General features: G+C 29.0%; 1 long non-coding RNA gene and 1 pseudogene across 3 annotated transcripts; one reads left to right on the top strand and one right to left on the bottom strand.

The window, feature by feature from the left end:
• The first annotated feature begins 1,800 nt into the window (after nucleotides 1-1,800).
• LOC149891870 (uncharacterized) lies at nucleotides 1,801-21,319 on the top strand (annotated as a pseudogene). Its single transcript, XR_016449697.1, has 25 exons — nucleotides 1,801-1,865; nucleotides 7,910-7,959; nucleotides 8,891-9,230; nucleotides 9,316-9,605; nucleotides 9,783-9,828; nucleotides 9,934-9,973; nucleotides 10,100-10,308; nucleotides 10,523-10,603; nucleotides 10,890-11,033; nucleotides 11,176-11,436; nucleotides 11,599-11,754; nucleotides 12,255-12,399; nucleotides 12,495-12,577; nucleotides 12,843-13,049; nucleotides 13,263-13,489; nucleotides 14,753-15,029; nucleotides 16,832-16,986; nucleotides 17,109-17,312; nucleotides 17,493-17,625; nucleotides 19,164-19,297; nucleotides 19,376-19,693; nucleotides 19,956-20,114; nucleotides 20,498-20,569; nucleotides 20,664-20,893; nucleotides 21,149-21,319. The product of XR_016449697.1 is annotated as an uncharacterized LOC149891870 (transcript).
• On the bottom strand, nucleotides 3,584-8,638 carry LOC149891871 (uncharacterized). Of its 2 annotated transcripts, XR_016449700.1 has the most exons (3): nucleotides 8,564-8,638; nucleotides 8,266-8,379; nucleotides 3,584-3,797 (listed from the first exon to the last, which is right to left on the bottom strand). It is a non-coding gene; the product is annotated as an uncharacterized LOC149891871 (long non-coding RNA). The 2 variants fall into 2 exon arrangements; XR_016449699.1 differs by lacking the exon at nucleotides 3,584-3,797 and having other exon boundaries at nucleotides 7,355-8,379.
• Nucleotides 21,320-22,446: the final 1,127 nt, after the last annotated feature.

Below are 22,446 nucleotides of genomic sequence, written 5' to 3' on the forward strand. Positions count from 1 at the left end.
TTGTTTTTAAGCAATAAACATTCACTCTGGCCGATGACAACAGTAGGCGGATCACCTGATATAAATCGGCGGATCACGTTTTTTTTTTGTAGAACAATCATTTAACTTTACAGAATTTCATTTAAACAATAAAAATATTAGGCGAATCACTTAATATAAATTGGCGGATCACTTTGTTTTTTGGTAGAACTATCATTAAAACTTATAGAGTTAGACTTAAGCAATCAAAATATTAGGCGTATCACTTCATAAAGTTTGGCGGATCTCTTGATATAATTTGGCGGATCACCTTGTCTTTTTGTAAAACAATCGTTAAAATTAAAGGAGTTTGATTCAAATAATCAAAATATTAGGCGGATCACTTGATATAAGTTGGCGGATCACCTTGTTTTTTTGTAAAACAATCGTTAAAATTGAAGGAGTTTGATTCAAATAATCATAATATTAAGCGGAGCACTTGATATAAGTTGGCGGATCACCTTGTTTTTTTGTAAAACAATCGTTAAAATTAAAGGAGTTCGATTCAAACAATCATAATATTAGGCGGATCACTTGATATAAGTTGGCGGATCACCTTGTTTTTTTGTAAAACAATCGTTAAAATTGAAGGAGTTTGATTCAAATAATCAAAATATTAGGCGGATCACTTGATATAAGTTGGCGGATCACCTTGTTTTTTTGTAAAACAATCGTTAAAATTGAAGGAGTTTGATTCAAATAATCATAATATTAAGCGGAGCACTTGATATAAGTTGGCGGATCACCTTGTTTTTTTGTAAAACAATCGTTAAAATTAAAGGAGTTCGATTCAAACAATCATAATATTAGGCGGATCACTTGATATAAATTGGCGGATCACTTGATACAAATTGGCGGATCACGTTGTTTTTTGAGTTCATAAAATTTATAAAATATTGTAAACTTATATACTTTTTTTTGTCGTTTAATAAAATTGTAATATGCAAATTCCTTCTAAATATTATATCGTTAGTGAATTTAAACTATATCTGAATCATTTTTTTTAATGAAATATAACTCGCTTTAGTGACGTTTAAATGATCCGCCCCGCCGTTTGTACCGTTTAAATGATCCGCCCCGCTGATCCGCTCCGCCCCGCCGTTTGTACCTACTCAAAAAACTCTTAAACCACAAAACTCTGTTCAAACTTTATTTTTCGAGCTTTTAAAATTTTCAGCTAATGCTTGTTTTTGGTCGTTATACCTACTCATCGTTTATTTACCTAACAGATTAAATGTCTCCGTGTGAACGTTTTTTCTTAATTGCTATTTTAAACTTAATTCCCCCTTAATGTATTATAATTAATTTTTTGATCATTGCTTATGAAAGATTAACGAGCGGTTGTTCCAACCAAATTTTTTTTTACAAAAGACTTTTAGCATTCGTTATCCTTTAAATTTCTTAAGTTAACGAAAAAATAGAATTAACTTTATGGCTTTATTTTTTAACCACCACGTACTCCCAAACATCATTATATTTTTAAAGCTACTTAAGTATGTCTGAAGCAGTTTTTTTTTTATTTTTATCTTCTCTAAATTGTAATTTTTTAAAGATAAAGGGCGTTTACTTTCTTTTCAAAGCTTCAGTTCAAAGCTTCTTGTAAGGTTTGGGTTTCAGTCAGTTTGAGTTTAAGTTACCGAAGGCATCAATAGTTGGGTCAAAATGCCGAAATTAGCTCTCTAGTAAGATGAAATAAATACGCTCGGAAACCACGCATGACTAATCATCTATTTATAAAAGATCAATTGCTTCGCTATATATTTCATTTTCTCTAAAAGAATCTTTAGTTGTTATGAAAAGGAAGATGAAGAACGTTTTACTGTTTCTTATCGAAATAAACTTTGCTGGTACGTTTTTTTTTATTCGTTCTACTTGATTAGCAAAATTTCTTTTGGTTCTTGCTTTTTACAAAATAATATTTGCAATAACCCCGAAAAAATGGGGGCCATAAGTAAACAAGTTAATTCATGTATAGTAAACCAACTTATTAACTTATTGCATTTAAATTCATCCTTTTGAAGAATGTCGCTATTGTGATGGCTTTTGTTTAGTGTTTTTGGGGAATGTGTTTTGGTTTTGAAATATTTAACTAAAGTATGTTCTTTTTATATTTATACAAATAAAAATAACAATATTCAATCAAACGTCACTCAACAACATTCTCTAACCACCTTTAGAGCTCATAGCTAAACAGTTTATCTGTGTTAGAACTATTCGCGTTTTTGAAAATTTTCTCATTCTCTTTGGAAATAGATTTTGACTTATTTTTCTTTACCTCTACTTTCAAAACCTCTTTTCTTACTTTCCCGATACTTTTTAAAAATCTCCGTAAAGTCTACCCGTACGTTCTCCTTAAAATTTTTCCAAAAAATTCTGCTAGAGCTTCTTAAACGTTCTTTTTTCAATCTGTCTGTAGATGTTTCTTAAATCAGGTGTTGCTTTACTATTGTCTATGGATTTTTTCTTCAAAGTTCATTAAGTATTTTTGTTTCCACCTCTCAGCCTTGGTTATCTTTTGATTAGCGTTTGTCTCTTGGTCTAAACTTGTTTGCTATTATCATTTTATCAGTATAGTTATAATTGAGTTTCTGGTTGTTATTGCGAAATAAGTTTTAAACGTTTATAGTGCTCCGTTTAATATTTCATGCAATTGAACAAGCGTCCATTTGTTGTTTCAGCAGTCTTGCATTTTTCTTCGAACGAATACGGTAGGGGAACCTGTTGTACCTTTGACCACGTTGTACCTTTAGTCACTCTGTCATATTGGCCGACTATTATCATTTTGCATAAAATTGAAGTGCCATTTGAAATATTAGTCCATGAAGACTCTTTTTACCTTAAAATATCATGGTTGGGGAAGATTGTGTTGATCCACAAGAAATTATTAGTTTTAGCTCTTAAAAAGTAAATATTTAAGTTTATCTTATTTTGATAACAAAACTGTCATAAATAGTTGTTTGGCTAATGTGTGATATTACTTACATTAAACAACATCTTTTTTTTTATTATGGAAAAGTTTAAATAACTATTTCTAACCCTAAATGGGGTTTGAGATGATAATTGTTGAAGAAACCCCTCTCGTGTACCTTTAACCAGCGTAGGACGTTGTACCTTTGACTGGTTTGTACTGCGCTTTAATTTTTTGCGAACTTAAAGAGGCTATGTCTTTAATTTCTTACAAAATGGTTTTATATAAGTTTTTATTGACATGTGGTTGGCTAGAAATTTCTTTATAACATATAGCAAAGCTGTAATATGTCATGATTACTTATTAAAAGTCCAAATAATTCATGAGAACTTATTAATAACATTACGGTCAAAGGAGCAACACACCTCGGTCAAAGGTACAACGTACATGTTGTACCATTGACTATTTGAGTACTTTTTTAAAAACGCTCAAAAATGATACTTATTGGTTGAATGAGAAAAAAGTCAAAAGTATAATTTTTGCGCAAAATATAAGAGAGTAACATAAACTTTGAATGGTATAAATTGATTCAACCGTCGAGCAAAAAAACGCCCGGAAACAAAAAGTGGTCAGAGGTACAACAGGTTCCCCTATATGTTCGAGTTAAGTAAAACTTAACGACTATGTTTATAATTTCTTTCGCTTTTCCTCCCCACACTGTGTTGCCATGCGCGTTATTAAATAATATCTTTATTTTATAAAAAACAACTTCGCCCAATACTTGAGAGATGAACTGTCATTTTATTTACTTAGGCTCACGAGGCAATAATAGATTATAATATTATCATAGTCAAAGGGTACATTTTTCATACTAAAAATAAAAACATTAACGTTATAAATGTGATTTAATTATGATTTATTTGCTTAGAATATTTTAGATTGGATATGTTCCCGAGACTTAAATTTGATAGACTACTAGGACACAGCTTTAGGTAAATCATTTCTTTGACCAGCTTCAGAAAAGTTTAATTTTGATTTTGTAAATGTGCAAAGATAGTCAGTCCACTACATCTTTGAGGTAACTAAAAAAAAAATCCTTAAACGGTATCTGTTTAATAACACTCTTGGACTTCCACATCACCCGCCATTTTGAGATTGTTGGAAAGTAAGATGATGCTTCCGGAAATTTTTTTTAATTCAATTTACCAATTTTTCTTTTTATCTAAAAAGATAAAAATTTTAAATTCTCACATCTGTTCATTTTGGAGTGGTGAGACTCGAACGCATTGTGAATAAGATTACAAATTCCACGGGCTGAAAAAAAATAAACTTTTTTAAGCCCGTGGTCAAACATTTTAGTCTTTTCAGAATATTTTGCCAAAATAAAGTATGCAGCCTTTTTTGGAAACGTTGTACAGTGACTCAGGACGATCAAAAAACGGTAAAAATTAAATAAAATTTGGCATAAATCGTAAATAAATAACGTTATATAAGAAAGTAATAATTTTTGGGTCAAAGATTTCAAATTTGTTACTAAATTATTTTTTTTTACGCGCAGCTTCGACGCGTAAAATGCGCGCTTCCGTGCGAATAGGCGCGTTTAAGGTGACTATACGCGTACAAAAAAAAAATTTTTCAAGACAAATACATTATCTTGATATATTACTCTTGATATTTTTATAAAAATGGTTTTTAAAGGATGTTGATACATAGAGAAAAAAAACTGTATTTTATTACATTTATTTTATTATTTACATTACAATTAATTTAATAACTTCATCTGGTAACGGTTTTCCTCGATAGTTCTTATGTTTTCTAGAAGGTATGCTTGATACTTTTGGATCTGATCTTAGTAGAAGGTAGTGCATCTGATTCATCATTGTGTTTAACCTTGATATTTTTGCCGTGTGCTTAAGTCTAGCATTTCTTATCTGTTTATTTAAACTCTCCAGTGCATCTTCCGAATATACTCCGATTGGCAAAGTTAATTTATGTGATTTAGAAGAACTATGCAGCAGTTTATTTACAGTAGGAGGCATAACATACCAGTCGTACAAACTCACTATACGTTTAGCTGTTTCAGTGCAGTATAAATCTATTTGATTGATGTTAATAGGATATCCACAAGATATGGTTATGAGAATATTATGCAATATTTCAATTATATCACAATTAACTTTAGTAATTTCAGAAAAAACTTTACTATTTTTAAATGCTCTTCTGGCAGTATTGCCGTCATTATTATTTCCAGACCCAGTTTTAGGCATGTCAACATATAAGCTTATCTGTTCTCTGAAGAGTACCTAAATCTCTTTTTTTTTTAAGTCTACAGATAATTTTTCCTCAATTGTTTTTGGCTTATACTTTTTAATTTCAATTATATAACTCAAATGAAGAATAAACTTTTTTTTTTCTCCAGCAGCAATTGCATTTTTTGCAGAAGCTAAAAATACAGCTTCATGATGTTCAGTGGCTAGTTCTTTTATTATTTTTTTTTTTTTCTATTGCTTTGCTCTCCAAGAACACTCCATTGCTTATGGGGCCTTAGAACCAAAATGACTATTTTTATTGTTCATAAGATTTCTTTGAAGCCAACGATTTTCTTTTTGTATAAATATATCATAATTTCGTCCTCACTGTTTTAGTTTTTTCTTCACCTTTGAAATAAATATTAACTAAAGCAACCTTTAACTAAAGCAACCTTTACTTTATTTAAAGTTTCTTTACGAATTTCTTCAGTATTTTTTTTTTCATTAAGTAAATCCTTCCATAATCTTAATTTATCCACTCCTAATTCACGTATATTTGGGATAAGATCTAATCTCTTCCTTGTTATTGTTTTTAAGAACCATCAATATAAAAAAACTAATATATCAGAAACATTTTAAATTACATTATATATTTTTTTACTTCACACTGTTTAAAATTTTATTCTTTAATGGCTTTAACAATTGTCACATCGTTACATCCTGTAATAACACTATATTACTAAGTTAACTTTATATAACAGGAAATACTAAAGTTGTTCAGTTAAGCTTTTTCAAACATGTTGTACTTATCAAATAATAAACACTTTCAAAAATGGCGGAAAACAAGGTTTATAAGTGTTTATCAACATTTGTATTTCTTAAATAACTTCTAATACCGCAGGAGACCGCAGTAATCCCTTTATAATTTAAAAGTAGAAGTGTTAATTAACTAGAAAAAATGTTTATATTTTTGGAACTCGGTGGAACATTTTTTTAGCTGATGCATAAACCAAAAAAATACAATTACTTGCTACCTTTTTATAAGAAAAGTCTTTAAATTTAAACAAAGAAATCAGACCTTTTTTTTTTCTTTTTAGGAAATTTTAAATATATAGAGCCAAAAGATTATCTTAAAAATAAATATACACTTTTATTTAAGTTAAAAATACTCTTTTTTAGTTAAATAAAAATCTCACATTTTTCAGATTTCTTTGATAAAACCAAATTTTTTTACTTCTTTTAACTATAAAATACAAAATAAAAGTTTTATGAGACAATTATTTATACTTTTGAAATAATAAGTTATTGCAATTTAATATTATTTAAAAAAGGGCACTTAATTTATAGAAAAAGTTGTGAGGGGTTTATTACCATTTTTTTGTTGTTTTGAGTCACTGTGCGTTGGTAACGATAAGTTTTATTGAACTCTCAGTGGTAATTTCAGTGTTAGTGATTGCTCTTTATGTTATTAGGGTTGAAGTCTTAGATTATTTTTTCATAAAAAGCTCTGTAGAGCACTCCTTTCGGTCTATCATTAAAAGCATCGTGAGTTGGTTGTAATAAAAGTTTGTACTCCTTGCGAAGGCAACACACGAAGTTTGATTGTTCTTGTTTTAGAGTTGTTTTTATTTAAGTTGGTGATTTGATTATTGTGTACTTTTTGAAACTTTTAAAAATTTTTGAAGAGAGTATTTATGTGAGAACGACAGAAGAATGTTTAATAATATTGACTAACAAATTCAACAGCCAGATTTAAAACCGATTGAGTTTCGGAATCATTTTAATTGAGAGATCACCATGCAGAGGGATTAAAATAAGAGAAACTAACTCTACGAGATTCACAAAATGAAATCGATATTGAAGTCTTTTAGAAATTAATAAATGACAATTAAAGTTTGAAATTCAAAAAAAAAACAAAAAACAATGGGTTTTTATCTTACGGCAATACAATTCGATTGTATTCCTAACAATTTAAAACAATCACATTTTTCAGCAATAAAAATTTTTAATTTATGTTTTCGATCATGTTTTTTTACCCTTGATCTTTTCTATGCGTCGAATACCTCTATTTATTTATTTAATAATTTATTTAATAACTTAATTATTTAATTATTTATTTAACTATCTATTTATTTATTTAATTGCTTATTTACTATTTATTATTTATTACAAATTCGTTTGTAAGATTCTTCTTTTCTTTTCATGTTATTATTGTGCTTATTATTTGTTTCAGTTCCAAAATTTATTTGACATTGGTTTTTTAAATTCGTGCGGCATAAAAAACAGTTTTTAGATTTTATTAAATAATTACTTTTCACTTTTATAGTTTCAGTGACTTGACAACATTCTGCAAGATTACTTGTAACTAATTAAACAGTTATTCGGCAATCAAATATAGTTACAACCTCTAGTTTATAAGGTTTATTGAAAATCATGTTAGTAAATTCAGAGCAAACATTCTCCTTAGATTTTTCTGACACTTAAAAAAAAATGTGGTGTTAGTAATTGCCCATGAAAAGAAGAAATAAATAATCATGGGTGCTTTTTTTGTGTGAGTTGTTTATACATACATTTGTTAGCGTAGTACTGCTATGCTGTTACCTTTGCATTCTTTTCATTTTGCTTCACAGCTAATTTAAAATTTAATGCAGAAACGTAAGTGCTGAAAGTTTAGTATTTTTATTTCATAATGTTTTATTGAACTTATTATGTATTTTTGTATATATATTTTTAGTGTTTATTGTTTCGGAATTATGCAAAATGCCAATTGATAGTGACAATAAGGTAAGAGATAAAGAGGTGAAAAGTTAATAAAAATCTAGGAAAATTCCCAATAAAAGTTTTATTCTATACTAATGTTATACTTTTAATAGTGTTTTACTATTATTCAAAAAGTATGGAGTTTTTTGGTGTTAAGGAAACCATGGTGTTCAGCACTATGGGCAATTAGTCAAAATAAATTGCTGGCAACATTATCACAACATTAGTATGTATAAGAAAAGCTAACATGCCAAAAGCTAACAAGATGTCTTAACAGTTTTCTCCTTTTGTATGTAACTCTAAACCAGACTTTAAAGATTCATATTATACTTGAAATTAGGGTTTTTGTTATCCATCTTGCCTGATGCATTCCATCTGTGTCAATAACCTTACTCTCATGTAGTGGCATGTCATCTTGAAAAATGACAATTATAAGAATACGTCCTTAAAGTAAGAATATAGTAAGCAAAAAACTGAATATAGCAAGCAACAAATTGAGCTTTTCTACTAAGAATGCATATACATATGCCTAAGAATACATATAATAGCATTTTTGTAAACAACAAATTGCTAACTTTTCAATAATTTTTATAAATAACAGCTGCAAATATTTCAATTTTAACTATACCTTTTATAAGGTTGCACTCAAGGGGCAAATAGTTCCCAGAAGTCATCTCAAAAGCCCAGTATTTCAAAGGCTTTTTTTTCCTAAAAGGAAGAGATTTGCAAGTTTATTTACAGTGCTGTGTTTAAATCTTAGAACACATAGTATTCCCAAAACTTTTGTATTTAAAACAACTCTCATCTGTTTCAATGATAAAGTTCTGAGAAATGTAATTGTTTTACTTAAGATATATGCATTGTCCTGAATCTAAAACTAGCTATAATTTGGAATAAAATAAAAAAATGCCTGTCAATATCTATCTATTCTGCAATCTATATCATATATTGGCAGGTATTTGTTTGCAGAATAGATAGATATCTGTCAATATCTATCTATTGTACTTGTACATCACCAATTGCTGTAGTAATGAGTACACCACAAAGAGATCTTGTTAAAAACTTTATGACAGAAAGTAATATTGCTGCAATGCCAGAAGGAAAGGTGCTGCGTTGGGTGATAGATGATTCTAAAAATGTGAAAAAAAATGCTCAAAATATTGCTAGGAAACAAACTAATGGGGATGATGTTGGTGTTAACACAAAAGTTTACTCTTCGAAAATTGGTTTTACTGCTATTTTCTCTGAGAATATTGAATCTGATATAATTATAATTTCAAAAGACACTTTGCAAGGTAATTTTTTAAAATTTTCTGCTTGCATATGAGTTGACTATAAAAAAGTTTTTCATTCTAAACTCCACACTTTTTTTTGTTTTAGCTCAGTTCAAAGATATCATACTAACATTTGTTCCAAAAGAATCCATTCTATTGGCAGAATCAAACAAGATATTTCATTCTCTTTTTCAAAAAGAAGTATACTTTAACAAATTGTCTATTAATGCGAAAACAAAGGAAATCAATGTTCATGCTATGATTACTGAAGACTGGTTTTTAAGTGGGAATCTAGTTAGTTTGAAAGGAATGAATTTAACTGCAACTACTTCTTTTCTAACTGAGACCGCATGGGTTGTATCAGGAGAAGGAAATGTTTTTGTTTTGGGAAAACAAGTATGTACATTTTCATTTTTGAAACAACTTTTTCAACTATTTAATGCATTTAAAAAGATTTTTGTTTTTAGTGAAACTTCAGAACTAATATTTCTTGTATTAATACCTTTATCATTAATTACCTGTTGCATTATTTTGTGCTGTTCTGAATTCGTAATATTTTTTTTTTGTTTTTAGGTGTTTGCAAAAATTGAAAAAATTGAAAATCATTTGTTTCTCACTGGTAACTTTCCTACTTATACCATAAGTGAGGTTCGATCACTTTTCAACCATGCTTTGCTTGTTTCCAATGTTCATTTCAAACATCTTGACAATTTACCTTTTTCAGTATTTTCATTGATGACAAAGTTAGATTCACCAGTTTTGAAGTAGGCAATAGCAATAACATTTCTTTTCTTTTTTCGTTTTTGTTTTTTGTTTTTTTTTGCTTTTTTTTAATTTGTTGAAATTTTTAAAGTTGCTTTGAGTATTATTTGTTCCTTTGTTAAATCAAGGTTTATTGGTCAATCGCCAACAAATGCAAATGCAAATCTTGAAAATGTCAATGCCAAATCAGTGTTAGAAATCGTTTTAAAAGGCAATGAGCATCATCAAAACATGGTTTTAGGGCTGTGTCAAGATGATGTTATATTTGAAAAGATGGTCAATGAGATTTTTCGCTTAGAAATGGAAGGTGTTCCATGGTTAAATTTTGAAAAACTTTGTAAGGCTTCAATCTTATCACATTTTTTAAAATTGAAAATTTTATTTTGATATCATGAGTGATATGACAAAAAAAAACAACAATATTTTTTAATTCTTTATTTGTATTCCCTTGTGTACTTTTGTACAAATGATTAAAGATGTGATTTTTTTTCATGCATTGGGTTTTTTATACCATTGGTAGTTTTCTAGATTCTGGCATTTTCTTCTTTCAGGTTTTCTAATGGCAAAAAGTATCACTGATGAACTCTTGTATTTTAATGAGAAAACTTTATCAGAAATGAAACCTAAATCAGGTGTAGATTTCAACTAGTAAAAAGGGTTTGATGTGATCATTGATTTCTTCAAAAGAAAACTCTTTCCATTAATTTTTCTTAAACTTGTATCAAGTTAAGTTTCATAACAGTCAGAAAAATGATTTTTTTTAAATATATATATATATATATATATATATATATATATATATATATATATATATATATATATATATATATTATATATATATATATATATATATATTTATATATATATATATATATTGTATTAATGAAAGATAGTACAAGCAAATTTTGTTTGCTTTAGGTATTCATTATGTAGGAAAACTTTCACCACATAGCAAATGTGCTTTCATGGGAGCAGAATCTAGTGAAATAAATAGCCAGGATTATCTTTGTCAGTTTTTGCTAAACAATTCATTTATTATTAAAAAAAAACCAGAAGTCATTGGTCAGTCTATCAATAATCTTTTCTTGTTTTTTCCTTTGTTCCAGTTAAACAATCTTCTGTATTTTTCTTTTAGTTATAAATTTTTCTTCTTCATTATTTACGCAGTAATATGCAATAGCTACTGTTTTTATTTAATTTCTAGGATTTATTTCTCCAACTAATCATGAATTTGTTGCAAGGAATAGTGATTCTGAATTAATTCCTTTAAATGAGAATATACTAAAAGTGAACAATATTGTTTTGCGTTTGATGCAAGTGAAAACTTCTCAAATAAATAACCCAGAAGAAAAAAAAAACCAAGTAAGTAAAGTTACTGAGGAAATCTCTAAGAAGAAATTAATGGGGCTGTTTATTGAAGGGAGATTCTCTGCAGATGTGGATAATTGGCTTCTAAGTTTTAATGGTAAATTATTTTTTAATCTACTGAGCAAATTATTATCTAGTGTAAAATTCATTTTAAAATGATCTTGAGTAACAATTTATAACATATAGATCTTACATAACAATTTATAAACTTTTTTTTTAATGGTGTTTGTTGGTTGGTTTACAATTGTGTTTCATTTAGGAACAATTTCAAAACACAATGCTGGTGAACTCAAACTATCATGCAAAGAAGCTACTTTACTATTTACATACAAAATAAGTGACACTGAAACAGGTTTAATCAATTTCAAATGTCAAGGGGAGAGTATTGCTGAAAGCAGCAGTTTTAATTTTTTTGGTAAATATTTATTAAATATAATTGGATTCACAATATTAAATTTTAATATCTCACTTAAAGAATTGTTTTTATCTCTATAATTATCCAGCAGCTTATTGTTTATGTCTAATTTGCTCCAAGTATAAAAATTACTTGTTTGATTAGATGCAGTTATAACTCTTTCAATATCTTATAATAAATAATTTTTAAGTGGAAATATCAAAGTCTGTTAATAGATCTGTAAATGAATAAATTTAAAAGAATTATCATTCATACATTAAATTCTTCTTTTCAATAAAAAAGTTAGTTGTAAATCTATGCTCCAAATGTAATGAGTTGAATAAATATATTTACCACCTTCATTACTTTTGTCTGTCCCAAATATTGTAATAACTGTTTAATATTAATATATGTTGGGTGTTAATAAGTAGGGAAACATTTTGTTACAAAAATTTATTAAATAAATAATTGAAAATATGTTTCATCATTTTTTATTTATTTTTTTTCTTTTTTGTTTTTAGATTTTAATTCCCCAATGGTAGTTACCTACAACAAAATAAAACTGAATTTTACAAAGTCAGCACATTTGAAAATAAACCTGAAAAGACCAAAACAAGCATTTTTTTCTGCTCATGTAGAAAATTTTGATCTGAAATCACTTTTAAAGTATGAGTTTATAACTTCTTACAATAGCTATAAGAATAGGCATTGTATTATCTGCTAATATGAAGAGGTAACAAACATCTGTATTTTCTATTTAGGAAGTTTATTCAGAATTATGAACATGTTGTTTTTGCAAATTTAAGTCCAATTGGTAAATCTTTATATGTATGGACACCAACAGGTCAGTAATTTTTTATGAGGAGGTTGTACAAAATGAAAAAAAAAGGTTAATTTTCCTGCTGATCTAATTATATAGAAGTAATAAGTCTATAAAGGCTCAAAGATTAAAAATATTTCTTAAAAGAAAATTTTATCTATTTCTACTATATCAGAGGTAGCAAATTATATTAACAATGCTATGTATATCAGTAGTTTAGGACTATTTAAATAAAGTGAGGTTTATAAATGATTTGTTTGTAAATTGTTAACTTGTTTTGGACCTTTAGATAAAAAGATTGTACAAGCCAGTGACAGAACGGCAACTGCAAATCAGTTAACATTATTTGGATCTGTTGAAAGATCCGGAAAGTTGCATGACTTTAAAATTACTGTAAAATTGAACTACCTTAGATATATAGAATATTTGTCACCACTACAACTTTCCAATGGAATGCTTCGGTTTTTTTCTCGTGATGGATCTGTTACAAAAGGATGTAAATAGATTTGCAGTTTACATTTGATTTTTAAATTGTATAGAACATCTATATATAATATTTTTTGTTTGTTATTTTATGAAAGAAATAAGATTTTAGTGAGTACAACATTTAAATGAAATTTTTATAATTTTTATGATTTTTTTTAAAGAAAAGTAAAATTATTAATAGGATTTTAACTAAAACATGTTTTAATTTTTGTTATTTTTTCAGCAAATTTGGTTGCACATTATAACTTTGGTGAAAATAGTCCTAAAGTTGAGATTAAAGGTCACTTTGAAACAGTAGGAATCTCAAAAACTTTCTCTGTAGAAGTTAACAAAAATGGAAAGTTTGAGTTGCTAAGTAAATCAAACGAGTCATTATTTAATGAAATGCAAGCTGTTATCACGATTTCACAAAATAAAGTTATCTCTACTTTGGATGAAGCTAACCCATATGTGAGTGGGTTATTGTGTAGCATAAATATAGCCCTTAACAACACTGATCAACAAAATCTTTTATTATATTTATTTTGATTCTTTAATTCAATAACTTCTAATGTTCTGATATTTTTTACACTAATTTCAAATGTGCACAAAGTTTTGTTTTTCCTATAGCATTTTCCCATTGAAGATATATCCTGATGAAATGATTCTCTGTGTTTATCTTTTGTATCTCAGAGTTTTTCAGAAAGAAAGATTAAAGGAAAATGCAAAATGCATTTTTAAAAATATGTTAACTAAGAGTGTTATATACTATAACATTTCTTCAACAATCTTCTTGTATTTAGCATCTTTATGTTTTCCTAAATTCCCTTATGCTTTGATTAGTAAATATTTCATAAATTGTTTAGTTGAAAGGGTAACCAAAAGTTCTTTTATTTTTACTTTGCTAATGTGTGGAAACTGTTAATAAAGATATTTCTCCTTCATTATAGGAAGATCTAGGTCCCTAACAAAATTTTTTAATTTTGATAGAGTTTGATTTTGATAGACTTGCTTCATACTCCTCATCATTTAATGACTGCATATCTAGTTTCCATTTATTGGAGGTGATAGCAATACAGTTGATGTTTTTTTTTATAATAAATGAGATTTGTATAGAAAAATCTAGCGTTTGGTTTTTTGAAGAAAACTCTTTTCTAGATAAACAAAAGTAACAGTTGGTCACAAAACTATTTCTTTTATGCCAATTGATTGGTGTGAATGACTTTGAAGTCAACTCCAACCTACCCTTTTTTTGTAGTTTGTTAATGGAAGAAATGCAGCTTAAATGTGTCACCTAAGTTGATAAAATTTCTTTTCTGGTTCACTATTCATTTAGCAGTCAATTTATCACAAATATAACAGTCGATTTACCACAGATGTAACATTCCATTCATCACAGTGGTGACAGAAATCATTAGAGCTAAACAGTGCATTCTAGACATTGTTATAATAATTATGTTTCTAAATATAAAGTCTCAATAAAAAAAAAGTCTGAACACTTTAATTACATATTCAATTAAATATATAGGTTATATTTGGGTAAATATTTTAATGTATATGCAGGTTTTGTTAATCATTTTGTTCAGGAGATAACTTTTATGAAAATTAAATATTAGGATATCTTAGAATATGTAAGAATAACCAAAAGTTGTTCAATTCTTTTTTTTATTCATCTTCCTAATCTTTTTCTTATCTTATAAAAAGTATTCAATTACTGATGTTACTACTTATTAGATTTTTATTAACTTGATGCCTGAAAAATCCTATATTGAAGACAAAGTCAAGGAGCGCTTAAAAAGTCTATCAGAACAATATCAAAAAGCATACAGCTATAAAGAGTTTCTTGAGTTTGTGAATAATGCTGAAGATCTTGCATATAAGCCTGTATCTGATGTAAGGGATATTCTTCTACCCTTGCATGAAACAATAAGCAATGAAATCAAAAGTTTGGAAGAGTTAGTTAGAGAACTAAGCCAAGACTGTGTTGAAGAATGCAACTCTAAAGGAACAGGTTTCTTTTTTCCTTTTTTACATCTATTTTCATTTTGATTTACTTCTGTAATCTAAAAGTGCAGTTTAATTGAGCACAACTACCTAAAGAGATTGTAAACAGCAAGTATTAATTTTTAGATTAGAAGACACAACAATTTTTTTCTGTTTAAAACTGTCATATAAAAAAAAAAAACATTTTATTTTTTGATTGGTTGATTAGAACTAGCTGTTAGCTGTCTGTATTTTTAGTTTGTGTAGATATTTATGACCAGTTAATTGATTTTAATAGACTTTTCTGCTTTTGAACATGTTTCATGATATGAAGTATTTTTGAGTAATGGAATATATCATCAACTAATGTAAATGTGGTATCTATAAAAGACAAAAAATCCAATTATATAAAAGAATGTTTATAAAACTAATTTTGTATACATACACTTGTATAGACGAAAACAGCATTGAGCAATTAATCATGGAAAGTTGGATGTTAGATGCTAGATACCTTGACTTTATCCCAAACTGAGATAAAGTCAAGGGATCCAGCATTCAACATCCATACAGAGAACAAGCATATGAATCAGTACATGGATGTACTGATTCATATGGTTGTTTTTTTTATGGTTTGAGACCTTTCCGGGTTAGTCTGCAAAATTGAGTACATGGTGAGTGAAAACATGGATTTTGGGTGGAATATGAATAGCTAATTCCATAAACTCATCCCTGAAAAGTTTTGTAGTGCTCATATTTGTAAGACATTACCACGAGTGGCTCTGCAGCTTGGACTTTATCGGCCTTTTTTAGCAGCAATCTGCTTTTTGGTAAATGATTTCCAATGTATAGATTAGCTTTGAGCGTTTCTCACTCTAAGCTACTTATCAGATAATCTCATGACTAATGCATGGAAATAATGGCAGATTATTTTATCAAAGCAAAGCTTATACAAGTTTGTTTTAAACTCTTCTTATCAGTACCAATTCATGAACATTTCAGTGCCAATAAAAATACTGTAGGAAAAACTACATTAGTTTTAAAAACTACATTAGCTTAACACTTTGCCATTCAATTTTGAAATAAAAGTATTGTCGAATTTACAAACTTTTATCCAGTCCCTAATTTTTTTAATGCTGCTTTGTTTTGAGATTTAATGTTTGAATGAGAATCAGATCTAGTATGATCTTTGAGCCTATGTGTTTGGTGTGTGCTGAAGTTAAGATCATTATCACCAGAAATCTCTTGTTAAAAAAGCACATCAGTTTAGCTAAATTAGATGAGGCATACTTACAATGTTATCACAATTGCCATTTATATATTTCTTAGAACATTCGAGAGGCTTACCTCTTACTGAGGCAAACAAGCAGAGCATACTTTTGTTACAGCATATTGTAGTGGAGAACATCTAGTAGTAGAGGGTTTCATCTCCTAAGCATCTTCTGGGCATCATGTGAGTTTCAGAAAACTTGTAGATTGGTATTTTTTGATTGGTACCAAAATGTTCTTTGTTAGGCATTTGAATCACAGAATTGCTTCAACAATCTTGAAGTTATGTTCCACATATGTATTAGTTATTAATATTCTCCAAAACTCAAAAGTGCTCAAAAACTGTATTATTTTATAATTCAAGTATTTAACATAAACATAAAATGCAATGAATGGAGCTAGGCTTCTTATTCCCTCTTGACTTTGTTCAGAAACACTTTAGTTATTAGTCTAATGTCTTTATCATACTAATATATCCCAGCAATAGGCATCATTTAAATCTTTTTTTAATTTTGCTTTAACTACAACTGAAATTTGGGTTGTGTTTTTTTTAATATATAACAGTGGATATACCTAGTATTAACTGGGATAATGAACAAAGAAAAATGATTTTGATTCCTGGTCATTACCAAACCGCTAATATTAGTTGCATTGCTGCTTGTGAGTTAGAAAAGTCACAAGTTTCATCCAGCTTTGAAAAAAAAACCAATGAAATCAAGGTATGTTTAGTTAAACAGTCTTCATTAACTAGCATTAGCAGTTCATTTGAATTTAACCTCTAACTAAAGGAGACACTTAATGCTCTGAAAGTTACACTTTTTATCCAACTTTTTCCTTTAAGATACTCACAGAAAAATATGATGATTTAAAAGCTCAAGCTGAGGATATCCATAAACTGTACAAAACTCACGAAGAAAAAATTTACAAAGAAATGAATAATTTCAACAAAATAAAAACAAATTTCTCTGATTTTCATGACATTGTTGAAAAACTTCAAAATGCAAATGACTTTTTTGAACTAACTTTACTTAGATATAAAGGAAATGTAAGCATTTATGGTTCACAACATTCTTTTTTTACTGTGATATTATTCATACCTTTTCAGTAAATTTTAATCAGATATTAGAGAATTTGGGTTGTTATTTTCTAACATGGTGAGTTTCAGATTCATTTACAAGTTCATTCATGAGAGAAATTAACTATCATCTGTTCTTTTAACATCTAGATTGGTAGGATGAAACTGACGGGAGACAAATGCATTAAAAATGTTTTTGGAAAGTACAGGATGTTTGGTGATCAAAAACGCATTTTCTCTTCTCTGTGTTTTAATGGAAAATACGTTAAGTATTTTGCGGAAAGTAAGTTGAACATGAATTTTATTGAATGTGATCATTAAAATATTACGATGAACTTTGTTGTTGTTTTTTACTCTTAGTTTTCTTTTTTAAAAAAAAAAATTCTTTTGAATGATTTTTTTCTATAATCGACCTATGTTAAAAAATGTTCATACACAGTTTTTTTTTTTTTAATCATCTTTTTTTCTATTGTTAAATTAAAATGTGCTTGGTATTAGTAAAAGATAGTTGTGTACAAATGTTTTTGGTTGAAATGTTGGCATTTTCACAAAATAAAGTTAAAACACAGCTTGTAGTACATTGTTTGTCTTAAGCGTCTAAGTGTTCGTCATTTTCTAATAATCGTAAAAAAGAGCAATATTTACAAAATGTTTTGTGAAAGTTTGGTTTTGTGAACACAAAGCTGCCTGTAGAAGTTTCCCTTTTCTAGAGATAAAACAGGCGAGTTTTATCTTTTTTCATTCATTAAGTCAGAGAATATTACTGGTATCACAAAGACAGTCAAAACCATTCAGACAGATTTAGAAATGAGTAGATTTTCTAGATTTTTAACCACACTGCAAGTCGCTTATTCAAATATGCCCCAAACATGGTTTCATGTTATTTGCATCATACTGTCCTTGGTACTGATGTTCAAAATCCAGTATACTCTGGGGATATTGCTTACCTTCCTCCTCTGAGTTAATTCCAGAGTTTGAACCACTATAACAATGTTGTTCTATGCTGTTTTCTCTGTTCTCTTCAGCTTCTTAGCTATTTGGTCACACTTTATAACCTTTTTTACCTGTTGTCTGAGGAAGGTATCAACCTGGATCTTTGCACTCCAGGCTTTTGAGACCTTGGTATTGGTATTTGAAAGCTGCAGGCCCCTTTATTTAGAGCATTGAAAAACTGTTTCACGAATCCTAGCTGTATAGAGTTAGTTTGACATAGTAAGAGCAAGGTATAATGCTCAGCATTTGTTATGTTAGAACCAAGGTCCCTTATCAGATAGCTATTCTGGTTGGGGAAGTATGGTTTTTTCTCATCATCCACATTTTTAAGTTGTTCTCTGGATCTGCATTATCTTCCTCTTGCTCCATCATGCTGATTTCTTCTAATGAATATTGATCTTTATCCGGAGGGGTAAGAATGGAGCTGAAGAAAATTCTGGATACAGCAAACTGCATCTGTTGGGTACAAGCAACCTCTTCATGCCATCTAATTTGACAGTCTTACGATATCCCTTATTCAGCAAAAAAAAACAAAAACAGTAAAATGTTTGGTGAAAGTTTTTTTGCCTTTATAAATACTATAGGACAGTTCTAGAAATTTCAATAAAACGCTGAAGTGTTTCTAAAGCTTCTAGAAATTTATTGAAGGTTCTAAACGCTTCTAGAAAGTTCTTAGAGTTTAGAATTTTCTGGAAGTTTACTCAGAACTGTAGTTAAATCACGAACATTCTAGAAAGCGTAAATACCAAAATATTCTGTATTGACTATAAAACAAAAATTTTCTTTAAGATTAACAAAGGAATGCTATGTATTGCTTTATTATCTTAGGAGTGGTCGAAAATTATATCGGTAAAACAAAACTCCGAAACCTTAACAAGCTGTTGAAACTCCGCGATTACTACATAACTAAGCACAAGAACAATATAAAAGATTTTAAGGCGGCACTTTCAGAGTTCGTTGAAGTAAGACTTTTTCTTCGTTTACTCTTTTAAGAGTTCTGCTTTGTATAACTATATGTTTTGAATCAAACGTTTATTTAGAAATATGGTACTAAAGACTTGCAGCAGAACAATGAAAAAAGATCCTTTTTTCAATTTCATGGTTCTCCATCTTATAAAATGAGAGGCATCATGAGAAAACCTCAAACTGATACATTGGTCTTTAGTACACGTTCAATATATCTGCCATTTATAGCTGAAAAAGATCGTGCTCACCTTAATGAGAATAAGTTCGCTGTGACACGCAGCATGAAAACCCGCAATACCTGTATAGCTCACCGTGGGCAGCTGTTAATTCGTTTTATCTGGAGAGGTCTTTTGAAAATGCTGATTTTATTGTGCGTGACGTGCAAAACAAAAGTATGTTAACATTGGAGCAGCATCAATTTCTAAATTGATCCAATATTTAGAAATTGATGTTGCTGTAATCTTTCGTGTCACATAGTTAAACCTACAACTAAACACGACCTACATTTTGCATATAAAGTAATGAACACCTACAAAAATAGAACAGAAATTTGTTAGAAACTACAATCGCTTAATGGATTTACAAACTACAAAATTAGAACCTATAAAATCTTCACTATCCAAAAATTTTAGAAGTAAAAAAAAAGTTTTTCAGAATCACATTGCAATACCGTTGAACGCGTTAGTGATCAGTATGCTGACATATACAACAGCGTTCACTCAATCTCTGACTCATATGAAAAGACTGCATTTAAGTTAAATCAAATCTACCTCTCTATGAAGAAAAGTGCTGACGCGTTAAGGAAAAGAGCTGGTGGGTTTTTTTACGACTTTTATTCTTGAAAATGAAGAAAACAAACTCCTTTTATTTTCCCAATTAAAAGGAGTTTATTTTCTTAACTTTGCCGATGAAAGATTATTTTATTTGCAAATGTTTGCGTTGCTTAGTTAAGACTGAGCAGTGATTGCCTAAGACAAGGAATAGCACAAGCCTCAAGATTGGGCATAGTAAAAATATTTTCGTTACTGTAAGGATTTTATTTTCTTAACTTTGCTGATAATAGTTTTTTCTCTCTAAGAAAGCAAAACACCATTAACTTTTAGTAATAAAGTTTGGGTTTGTTTTTCAGTTTTCCAAACTTTTTTTTGTTGTTGTTTTTACTTTGATTAAAAGTTTTTGTGGTTTTTTAGGTGCAGTGGTATCGTCGAACAATACCAAACTTTCTTCAAGAGAAGATCAATTGTATTGGGTAAGACAGTTGGAAAAGGGTACGTTGTTTTTTCTTGAAATTATTTTTTTCTTGTTTTATTTTATCGACATTTGTAATTAGTAAAATACTTGTTACAAAATGTTGTATTTAAGGTATGAACTTATACTCTGAGTTAGTTAAAAAAAAACTGTCCTATCACAGCGCAACTGCCTTAAATAAATTTAAGTCAAAGTTTGAAGAGGGTTTGAAACGAAGTGGTAGTCCTGATATCCCAACATTCATGCATGGATTGAGACAGCAATTGGATACAGCATATAAACGCGCATTACCTTTATCATCTGTCAGATCAATCGGAGTATCTTCCGCCGTCAAAATGTCCAATGTACGTAGAACTTTTTTATCATTCGTTTATCTCAAATGCGACACTTTCAAATTTAGTTTTTAATTTAGTGGTTTCGTGTCATTTTTACATACATACATACATACATACATACATACATACATACATACATACACACACACACACACACACACACACACACACACACACACACACACACACACACACACACACACACACACACACACACACACATAAACACACACTCGTAATTATATATTTGTATACTTTAATCAGGTGCTGATGTCCGTACTTGAGACACCTGATTTAAAGTTGCAACAACTGACCGATCGTATCAAATTGATGAAAAGATTTATGACGAATATCAATAGCATTGCTACCACTTGTTCTAGATAAAGGTTATCGTATGTAATTAGTCAGGAAAAAAAAGAGCAGATTTTTACAATATTTTAGTTGTTTTAAGATACTTTGATCTTCCTTATATGTATTTTGATCTTCCTTATATGTAGGAGACCTAACTTTGTTCTCATCAATGAGTCAAATTACATAATAATTATAAAATGTCAAATACTGTTAAAGGATTGATAGGAGTAAAAAAAGCAGAATTTTTCCACTGCCATTTTTATATAAGTATTGCGTTAGCTACCTAATGGTTATTTAAAAAACTGATTATCCCGAAGCATGTGCTAAGACACGTTGCCAGTTTTGATATGAATTTCAATCCGTTCAAGTTAGCTCCCATTTAACAGTCAATACGAATCAGCCAAAAATAACCACAATTTAGTTTTTTTCGGCAGCTTCGAACGCGTTTGTCAGGAAAATATTTTATAGCATTTTCACAAATATCTCGGTAACAATTTTCACAAATATCTTTGTAAGAATATGTTTCCTGAACTTCAGCAAATGTTCAGGGTCAAATTTTTTTTGAATTCATACTTTTTTTTCTTTTTTAAAGAGCTGAGATCTTAAGCTTATTTAGAGTGTATTTCCTCATAAATATTACCAATAGTTACATATAAATATTTTAAGAACATTTATAAAGAAATTACATTATTTTTTACGTAGTTGTCTGTTTTACAGCTTTCGTTTCTACCATAATAGAAAATAAACATTCCTATAATATTTACAAATTCTTTCTCTCTATGTTGTTAAAGAAAATAGGTTTTAGTGAAAGGACAGTTGGGAAGGTTAAAAAGGGAAAAAACGAAAGGTAATATTGAAGATAAGAATAATGTAGATACACAAGATTAATGACTTAGAGAAAAGAAGGGAGTTTTGAGAGATGAATGGTGAAGTCAATAATTATTTTAAATGATCGGTAAGTAAATAACCAAATGCAAATGAAGCAAATGGTCATGAAAGAAAATTTATATGTTCACTTTAAGTTTTCCGTGTTCTAATTGACACAGGATGTTGTTGTGGAAGAAGAGCTCACTGAAGACGTTTAGTGGGCTTCTTTCTGCTTGATGGTGGTATTTTATTTTGATTATGTCGGTTATTTTACTGGTTATAGTGTTGATGGCAGTTTGCAGAACTACTTTTTTGTTTCCAAACACCAAGTGGCAACGGCTGCT

The sequence above is a fragment of the Hydra viridissima genome, unplaced genomic scaffold (genome assembly GCF_058129835.1).
Source record: "Hydra viridissima isolate aposymbiotic clone 2 unplaced genomic scaffold, HvirCarnegie_v1 scaffold_2, whole genome shotgun sequence".
Classification (NCBI taxonomy): Eukaryota; Metazoa; Cnidaria; class Hydrozoa; order Anthoathecata; family Hydridae; genus Hydra; species Hydra viridissima.